General features: G+C 37.1%; 1 long non-coding RNA gene across 1 annotated transcript; it reads left to right on the forward strand.

Moving 5' to 3' along the window:
* Positions 1-728: 728 nt before the first annotated feature.
* On the forward strand, positions 729-10629 carry LOC135154308 (uncharacterized). The gene is made up of 3 exons (XR_010293772.1): positions 729-1484; positions 6104-8995; positions 9042-10629. It is a non-coding gene; the product is annotated as an uncharacterized LOC135154308 (long non-coding RNA).
* Positions 10630-11009: the final 380 nt, after the last annotated feature.

Here is an 11009-nt window from a genome sequence, read left to right on the forward strand (position 1 = left end):
TATCTTCATGACATAGCTGCATAGATAAAAACTAGGACACAAAATTAAGGTAAAGTCTGGCACCCATTCATACTTAATACATATTTTTTTAATATGCAAGAAATAGCAGTGGAGATAAAAATGGGGACACAAAATAATGGTTAATTCACTAGTCCACATTTATACGTAAGCTTCTGAAGGATTGCACCAGTAAAATAGCTGTGACATTTTCAATTTTTTTATGGACAGGCTGGTGTATGTAAACAAAATATTTGATAACGAGAAAACTGTCCCTAATTGTTTGCATACTCTAGTTCAATGTTTTGTAGGGCTTTCTGTAATTTCAATATCATTTGTTGGACAAACCAAATGATAACAAGGATGTTTTGATTCATGTCATGCAATATAGGCCTAATACAGTTCGGGAATGTTTACTTATAATATGGTGTTCAGATAAAAGCTACAAGAGTTTGTCAATTTAGCGAGGACGACTTCTGTATCAAAGAAAAAGAAATACCTCCCCTCTATGAATAGTGGTAATAGCCCACTTACTTGAATCCAGTTGTGTGGGGTGTCTGTGTGTGTCATTGAATATAGAGACATTTGGTGATAAATCTCTCAGTGTGTGTGTATGAGAGAATGTGTATTTTGCATGTATGGCTGCCATATTATTTGCATATGGGGCTGTGTGTGTAACTTGAAGCCGACCATTAGGGAACCTTATCTTATTGTCCTCCATGCCATATAGTACACAAGCCTCCATGTGGTGTGTGTGTGTGGATTTGTGTATCCACCAGCCAGCCCCAGCCACAGAATCAGAGGGGGTGATAAAAAGAAATAGGGAAAAAACCCTGAAGTGCAAGTGCGTGCATGCAGGCAGGCACTGCCCGTTCCATTCTATACAGGCTTCTACCAATGTGTCTACACTATTGACGGAACCAAAGCTGGCATGTGTTTGTGTGCGTGAAATAGACAGGGGCGAATAGAAAAATATATCGAGCGCCTGATTGCATACCTTCATGTGGTGGCTGTGTATGCACGGATCAGTCATCTATCCATTTATTCGTTTGAATGAGATCAAAGCTAAGCAAGCAAGCAGCTATCTTCAAAAATGCACATGCACACTCTTGCGTCTTCTGCTACCATGCCGTCCTTTTACTGGATCTGCGCCCCTCCTTGCCTTTTTGAACGGAATAACCACAATCCCGGACCCTATGACTGGATTTATAATCGGAATTAACCAGATATAGCCAGCCTAGTACCTTGTCTGCCTCGCTATTACCTAGAAATCATTGCCAGGAACCTAAACAACCCACTCGCAGGGACCTAAGGGGAAGGGAGTAAACAAGAAACACCACTTGACTGGGGAAAGAACCCTTGCTGATATTTATAATGACATGCTTTATTATAGTGATGATCACAGGCAATATATAATAAACAGTCATCCCGTGTCAAGAGAGGCAAGGTGAAAAGAAGTGCCCTAGACTTGCCCACCTGTGAAATCTGTAAGATTATAAATAATAGATCTATAGCTTTAGTATTATTAAGCTTTTATTAATACCTATTTATTAGTAGGGGTTATCTATAATCTGTATCAAACTATCACATAAATGTTACATAGTGAGTAATGTGCTAGTGAGCAGTATTATAAGTGTATACTGTCATAACTGTGCTTTTGTTGTGGGCATGTGTGTACGTATGTGATGGCAAATAAAACGGATGTTGGTATAATGGTGTCATGTGGTAACCTTGATGTCAGCTATCTGAAGCATGCCTAAACATATTGTTACCCAACCATTTTGTCACGGGTCTTCTTTCACATCCAGTGGCTTGTGGCGTATCTAGCGAAGTTGGCGCCCAGGGCAAGAGCTAAAATGATGCCCCTATGCTGATTGTAAACCTTCATACCTTTAGCTACCTTGGTTTTTCATTGAACTTTCTTTTCATTTTTACCACGCCCCCCCCCCAGACTTTGGTGCCCCTAAATTTGCTGCTGCCTACTTTCTTTGATTAAAGTGTTTTAACTTAGCTGTTTGACAAAACCACTTGTACAATTATTGTGTAATTGAAACATTAGATTTGCTACTCACTGGCTTGCCAACGTACTTGAATAATTGTTTTTGTTCTGGTACCTTTCTCAAACATACCGGGGGGGGGGGGGGGGGATGTAGCTTCAATGTATACCAATCATAGTTCTCATGATATCCTTTTGGCTCTTGACAGCTGATAAAAGCAGCAAGAGGGATGAGCAAGAGCATTGAGATGTTCTGAGGTGGTGGTAGTTTGGAGTGGTGGGGGGGGGGGGGCACTCACTCGATTACACAATGGTCCATGATCATATGGTATTGCTGTGTACATACATCTATATTTTCATACACATCCATTTATGCCATGATGAATCCAATTCATTACCCTATTAACATTTTGATTTTATTTTATTTCTCCGGGAATGGGGAGGGGGTGGACATTTATGTATATATTAATATAATAATCACCATACTGATGATGATATATTCAAGTTCACAATATTTCTTCTTTGATCTAGTTAGTGCTGTTGTCGATAGGCCTCATATCGACATTGATGTCGACATACAAAGGATCTTCAATGTTTCTGACATGTCGACATGCACGCACCCAAATCGACATGTAAACATAAAATAAAAAGGGGTCTAGCCTAAAGTCACGAGTGTAAAGCTTAGCTGAAAAGTTAGAAGCATTTGTCCACAGTAATTTGCGCGATTAAAAGGTTTATTCAGCTTAGCAGCGAATTAAATGAAAAAAGAATACCTGCGAGCTGCGAGGCAGTAGAAATACGTCAGTGCGGGGCCGGCCGGCCAGCCCGATCGAGCCGCCCTCGATCCCGACGATCGCTCTAGATCTATATCTAGCGCTATAGCGAGCGTAGCATAGTAGCATTCACCGTACCCATCCACGGAAATATGTACCCATCGCTATTCACCGTGCTTGATAATACGTTGCGCCTCAATGCATGACTTTTCACATAAACGTGAGCAGCAGCGAACATGTGTTTTTGTCAAAGTTTTAACCGCCGCAATTGAGCGCTTACTTCATATCACGAAGTCACAGAAAACTTCCCTTCCTTCGTTTGGAGATCGTTGCACGGATCGCCGCGGAAGTGATACTGAAATTATCGGTCGATTTTCATTATTTTTTATTGTAAATTTGAGGAGCTTGCGTTTGCAGCACATGTGTACCAGTGATAATACGCAATGATCACTGTTGTAATTGGTGATTCTCAAATTGGCTCCGAGTGTTATTGCGCAATGCTTTCGAGACCGGATCGTGGTACAAAAACTTGATTCTCCAGTGAAAATCGGTGAAAATGTTTCCCGAACTGAGCCTGTATTATATAGATCTAGATCTAGTGTGGGGATATCACTCGTGTCAAGGTGAATACATTTCATTGAGAGTGTTATGTTCCATGATCGAATGATTTTTTTTTTATTAAAGGGAGCCTAGGCTAAATTACAGTCCCTTTTTCATGTCGACATTGTCGATGTCGGGATTAATTTTTAAGCGACATGTCGACATGGATTTTTGTTCCCGACAACAGCACTAGATCTAGGTAGTTTCCTGTGATTTTGATTATGTTTCTCAATTGCTATTTGTACCCCCATTTATATACCGGTAGTGATTAATTTGAATACAACAAAAAAGTAATTTTTTTTTTCAAAATACCATATCTTCTTAAAGAAACCTGTTATAGCAAAACAATTTGGTATGAGGATAGGAACAATCATCACTCTTCAAAAGTCATAGGAGTAATTTCTATAAAAAGAAAAATCGATAAGTCACAAAAACCTTTTTGCATCAATTATAATATGACATGTGCTCACTCAACCACTGCGATGTTTTTTTTGTACGATGTGTGATGACACATTTTGCTGGAAAAATATATATTATTATTATTTTTTTTTTTTTCCACATTAACATGAATGGATGAGACGAGAAAACACACAATGAAAAAAAAGTCCATTGAACTTTATAAAGAAATATGAAAAGTGTCACGAAACATGTAATGGGGGCAAACAATAGTTGGTTAGCATTAATAGTGGTCATTAAAACCAAAAACATTCATTGAAACTTTGTACCACAAATCCCCCAAGTGAATTTTGAAAAGTGAAATATTTGCCTTTATACATGTATGTGCTTATTCATACATGGCTTATAGATAATAAAGATCTTTACATGGGATTTAGTCAACGAATGAAGTAGCATTCCTGCAAAATGATTTTGCTGAAACATGTTTTGTTAAGAATATATTGTATTGTTTGATGGGGGGGGGGGGGTGTTACTTCATTCATATTCGAGAGCCAAAAAGCAGTGGTGCTTTATAAACTTTAACATGGTTTGTGATTGATGTCTAGCTTCCATGAGTTGGATGAAGCATAGATAAACATAGATCATGTATGTTTATTTATATTTTATTTTACAAGAGATATGCTATGTAGACCTTGCTTTATGTTTCCTGTTATTGAACTCTATGGTTTTGTTTTCCTGAATGCCACATGCTTGTCTGCAGACCTTGGGCCCCGTCTTACAAAGAGTTGCAATTGATCTGATCAATCGCAACTATGGATGGCCAGCAACATCTATTATGCATGTCTGTTTAAACTATTTTCTAACTATGATTTATATTCATGTCAGGGTGCTACATAAGCACTTGCCCGATTGCCCGGGGCAAGTAAAAGTTATAGTCGGGCAAGTGTTTTGAAGTAAAGACCAAAACTACTTGCCCGAATTGGGCAAGCAAACTTCTCACAGTAGAATTACCAAAATTTGGGTCGATATGATATACTGACCCTAAATTTGGTCATGGCGGGCAAGATAAAATCACTTTGTAAAAAGAAATGCAAGAACAAGGTACATCAGTTCATGTCAAAAGAGAGAGAAAAAAAAAGGTCAATGGTTTCTAAAACCATAGTATTTTCTTTTGAAGAAGTAAAACTTTTTTCAAGGATTTTTTCGGGCAAGTGAAATGATTTTCAGGCAAGTGTATTCCAACTATTTGAAAATTTACTTGCCTAACAGGGCAAGTGCATCTAAAAAGTTATGTAGCACCCTGTTCATGTATTCATTGTTTTCTTGAAAATTCACTGTGCTTCTCTTTGTTTACCAAGGACATAGTGCAAATTTCCTGTAGAAAAATTATGACACTGATGGATTTCCATAAAGTTAAGATTGATTGGATCAGTCGTAACTCTTTGTAAGACAGGGCCCAGTTCATCACATTGAAAAAAAAACCAAAGAAACAACTTAGACATATTACAAGTACAAGCCTGTGAAACTTGGTTAACATTGTTTTGAATAAATTAATTTTTAAAAAGCAATACAAGAAGTGTAAAATAACAAAAGAAATACTTTTGATACATTGGATAGAAAATAGTTGAAGAGAGTCCAGCAAGGCAGGACTTTGTCATATTACTGGTTCAAGCTGGACAGGTGAAAAATTCTTAATGTTTTCACAAAATTTATGCTTTTCTTCCGATTTTAAAGGGTTGATCCGGGCTGTAAGTATATATAGCTTAAATAGAGTAGAATTCACTGACCAAAATGCTGAAAATTTCATTAAAATTGAATAACAAATAACAAGTTATTGAATTTTTTAGTTTAGCAATATTTTGTGAAAACAGTCGTCATGAATATTCATTAGGTTGGCTGATGATGTCACATCTCCACTTGTTCTTTTGTATTTTATTATATGAAATTAGGTTTATTCAATTTTTTCCTCCAAGAACTAGAAAAATTGGATTGACAACTGATTTAGTGCATTAGATATTTATTGCTGCATGTAAGGGAGACATATTATTCACACAAGTATGAAATAATGAAAAAATTATGATTTTATGTAATAACATAAGAAAACAGAATGTTGGGATGTGACATCATCAGCCGACCTAATGAATATTCATGACGTCTGTTTTCACAAAATATTGCTAAACTTTAAACTTCAGTAACTTTATTATTTGTTATCCGATTTTGATGAAATTTTTGGCATTTTGCTCAGTGAATTATATTCTATGTATATAAATATTTTCAGCCCGGACCATCAGCGATTGCAACATGTTTTCAATTTTTTTTTTAATATTGTTTTTGTTTACAGGCACAAGAAAGCAACAATAGGAGTTTGAATTCCTCCAGTGAACCTGCCGAAGAAACTTCTATCCGGGGCTCTCAAAGGTTAGTTTGATATATATTCTTAATTATTTTAATCAATATCTTTCTTTCTTTTCCTATTGTTGTCTATTCCTACTTAACCCAGATTAGTACTGATTTTGTGGATCGTCTGTGAATATGCAGTAGGTTTAGAGACCATGGTTGCCCTTGGATAAAAAAAAAATGGCACATGTGCTTGTGAAAACCGGTGAATTTCCAATCAGTCTAATTCCAATTTGTCTAATTACGAACTGGTCTATTATCATTTGGTCTACCATCAGTTCATCCACTATCCATATGGCCTAATTGTCATTTCGTCCACTCACTATTTTGTATATCAGTTGGTCCAGTAGCCATTTAGTCCATATCCCATTTGGTCTAATTTGAATTATTGTAAATTGGGCGAAATGGATGAAAAGGAAATAAGAATTGGACCAACTGAATATGAGACCAAATGTTAATAGACGAACTGGTGATTAGACAAAGTGACTATTTGACCAAATGGTTGTTAGACGAAATGTTGATGGATGGAATGGCATTAGACTAGATGAAGGTAGACCATGCTGTTATTGTTTTAATCTGATTCTTTTATTGAAATTCGAAAGGAAGTTCATTTCCAGAAATTGTTTTATTTGTTTCTCTCTGCATGTGTGTGTGTTCACATTTTTATTTTTAATATTTTTTTTGATGAAGGGGTGGATGTGTGCATGTTGTTAGTCCTAATGAAATTGGATGGTGGATACATAAAAGCTGGGTCTGATTAACATGGACAATATAATACAAATACAGTCATTGAGATCATTGTCTTCATAAAAAATCTTCTTACTAATCATATCCTTTGATTTTTTCATATTTTCACACAAGCTATAAATTGGTTCCAGACATGATATGAGATAGGCTTTCATTTGATATGCATAACCAATTTGTCTGAACAATTAAACCTATGTAATTGACTCCACACTACCAGAACAAGGCTCCCTTGTTCAATAGTATACAGGTGTATTTAAATCTGCTCAGGCTCATTGATCCTAGTGGCCGTACAATGCAGATCTATAGGCCTGTCCACTTTTCCGACCCCTTTACTTTTAGTGTAATCAATGTACGGCTGGTCAATAGTCTGTACATATCTGATTACATGTCTTTCACTAAACCCCTATTGACAGAAAGGTCGAAAGGGTTCTGTTATAAGCCAAATGAGCCGTGAATAGATTTTCACCTCAAATTCCTGCCAAAATGCGTCACCCAGTCTTAGAAAATCACCTGTATTGTACACAGGTATGGTGTGAATAAAGGCAAAGAACTGGAGGGGGCTTCTGTTATGTAATCTGTGTACCTTTGGAGTGGTATATTAGGGGGTATGGATATATTGTTGGGAGGAATACCTGTTCTAAAGGACCAATAGTCACTACTTACCCCCTCCCCATTTAAACGATTGGCTTGAAATTACAGTCCAATGCAGTGCATTGGTTATCATTTACAAAGGTCTAATGTTTAAACAAAATACTGAACTCTGATGTCTGTTGTATTCAATGTTGTTAATATTTAGATTTTTTTACTTCTTGAAGCACTAAATGATATTTTGGTGCATTTTTTCAGGGATTCATTTTCATTCATATCACAGACACAGGTGATATACATTACAGCTTAGATTTAAAAAAAATCATTGTTAACGTTTAAACAGGTTTTTACCCATGCAGGTCCACATGTAAATCCAATAAATTTTGTGGAGTATAAATTTGTTCTATATGGACTGAGGAATAGAGAAGAATAGGAAGGGGAAAAAAAATCAGGTTCATGGTCATATAAAGTTCAATGTGCCACGGCAGTTGGTCATTCAGACCAATTATTTAGGTCAGGGGAAATGTAGATAGAGATAGAAAGAGAGAGAGAAAGAAGGGTTCGTTGGTGGGCAGTGAAAGTCCAGTGAAGGCGAGGGAGTAGGGTTGAAGGGGGGGGGGGTGGTGATTTTTTACCTGATTGCTAATAGAAAGCATGAATGGGAATGCTTGTAAGCAAGCAACCAGAGGACCGATGGCTTAAAGTCCTCTCTGAAGGACTTGGTACTGAGGATTAATGCCTTACCAAAGGGCACTAGCGCACCAAGTGGGAATCGAACCCAGGTCACCGGAATACGAATCCCCCGCTCTACCGACTGAGCTATGGCGCCTCCAAAGATGGGGGGGGGGGGGGGAAATGGGGGTAGAATAGTAAAAAGTGTTTAAATGGAATATTGTCTTCCGTAAATTTGTAGCCATTTTCATCCTAGCTGTATTTTGCCAACACTGTCGGCTTGAATAGGTATTTGCAGACAGAGTTTACCCCCTCATTGGACAAGCATTATTGTCAGGGCAAACATAGACTGATGACTAGGAAATCTTAATTAGAATCCCAATGTCAACAGTGAGTAATGGCAGTTCTCATGTACAGGACCTCACTACTGGAATAGTATGCGATTTTACCATGTACCTGCTGCTAACCATCCCTGTGTACATTAATGATTCCCTTCCCGGGCTCAAATCGAGATGTTTTTACGCGTTTGGTTCAAACTATGGTTGCATCCTTATATATTTTCATTTAAACGCCAATTGTCAATTCCCCAAAAGGAGTATTTACAATCAGCATTCCCCCAATTGCTTTGGAAGCATAATCGAAATGCAACATCAATTTGAAATTCGCCTATGATGTCATAAACGCTGTCATTATTAACGCCATCCTGCCTCTAGTATAACATTATTGTACCAGGCCTACATTACCTTAGAAATAAAAAGGTACATCCCAACTTAACTTATTCGGGGCAATGTAGCATAAAAGTGGTAAAACGCCCTTACATGTATATACAGTACCCAGTCACCATTCTTTGAATCACTATTCCCTGTTTCAACCAGAGAACAATAGATTTGGTCCACTGATCTGGAAACCGTCATTGCTACAACAAGTTCACAGTCAGTCATAGTCTGTCTCAGAAAAAAAAAATTACATTTGTTGCTTACAATCTGAAGATATGAAGTGTCTGAATAAAGAAAGTACTAATTAACTTTGTATTTTTGTACTGTACATGTAGGGTCATTTTAATAATTAAAAATGCATTCTCAGTCCTCAACTCATTGAATGAAGTGCCGGCTAAAAAAAATCGAGAGTGCATTGTTACTTAGGCTTACAGACCATAGTTTTCAATTTCATTTTCTTTTAAGGGATCTTATGTGATACATGATGCCATGGATAACTCCTGACCTACATCATTAGGGCATGTGAGCTATATTTACTATACATAAATTCTTTTGGACATGTTGTTGTATTGATCACTGTGCCCGATGCGAGATGTGTCGCATCGGACATGTTACACCAGACGGAGCTCAAAGGGTATCTGGCAATGTTGATAAATTTGTTCCTGCGATAACTCCAAAGATAACGTTTATGTGGAAGGAAGAAGGCAATTATTGGATGCACCAAAGCATAATACAGAAGAGATAAAACTTGTTATGCTCCTGATTGTGTAAGGGTTGTATCGAATAACCCAGGGCAAGGCTATCGACATCATTTCGAGGACAGATCTCTGATTTTTTAACGCCTGCTTTGCGCGGTTTGAATGAACAAAATTATCCACTTTACTAGCTTTCTGATTTCTTAGTGCTTGAAATGTAAGATGAATTTGATAGACTCTGGTATTGTGTTACATGAAGACCTTTTGGGATTGCCTCTGTAACTGCCAGTGTGATGATAATGATATAGCAAAGAGTACAATCCCTATTCAGAAGATACTGATGGACATTTATGGTTGTGAAGTTAGCAACATTTGTTGTTATATTTCACATTAGGTTTCATGTGATTTTGAGGAAATTGAAATGACAAGAAAACATATTGTATTTATGTTTGCTGTTATTTGATTTTTTTAATCTGCGAAAGCATAAAGCTGCTGCTGTGTGTGAATATGTAAGTAGGGAGGTACCGGGACAAAAAATGTAATTAATGCAAAAACAATATGTATATATGTGTCTGGTTTAAAGATGAAATGAAACTAGGTCATTTTTAATATGAGAGTGGCAATAGGAAGTATGTTATCTTTCAATGGGAGGTACATGTACAATATTGAGCTGCTCACTTGTGTTGTGAAAAGGTAATCAGGTGGAGTGCCTCTCATAATATTGTTCTATTGTACACTTAGCTGGACATTGGTTACAATGGAACCCTCTTTCAGACTATGGAAAATACTTTGTATAAAAATCATGCAGCTTGTATATATACACTTTGTATAAAAATCATGCAGCTTGTATATATACAGTATATATATCTGTGTGAATTTTGTGTAGTTATTTTCAGGGCTAAAATCAATCCAATGCCTTCAAAGGCCATGGCCTCAATTGTCGTGTTGACTGGCTTCAATGCCGCTCACATTGGTTATGAGATTTTTTGTTGTTGTGCCCTTTTAATATTCCCATTTGTACTGTAGTTATGGCCTATTGAATATGACCCTCGAAATAATGAATTTGAAGGCCTCTATTATAATTTGGTGATATCGCATAGAAGTTTCGTATGAATTTAAATATTGTTTAACACAGTAGTTATAAAGAAAATATCTCTGGATGATCAATATTTGATGTCATCACCCACCCAGTCCATGGTGTGATGAATGGGCCCATGGCAGACGCATGTAATTCCCTTAGTCTGAACAGGTTATTGTATGATACAGAGAGACAAGGCGACACAAATTACAATTGAGATGATAATGGCGAGGGAAAACGTTTTGTTGGTGTTTGTTTTCTTCGTTGTTGCAATTGATTGACTGACGCCTGGCACGCAGACATGCTTGGAGTCAAGTCGCACATGTAGTGTTTGAATGGCATGAATGGCGGCAG

Source organism: Lytechinus pictus, chromosome 5 (assembly GCF_037042905.1).
Source record: "Lytechinus pictus isolate F3 Inbred chromosome 5, Lp3.0, whole genome shotgun sequence".
Classification (NCBI taxonomy): Eukaryota; Metazoa; Echinodermata; class Echinoidea; order Temnopleuroida; family Toxopneustidae; genus Lytechinus; species Lytechinus pictus.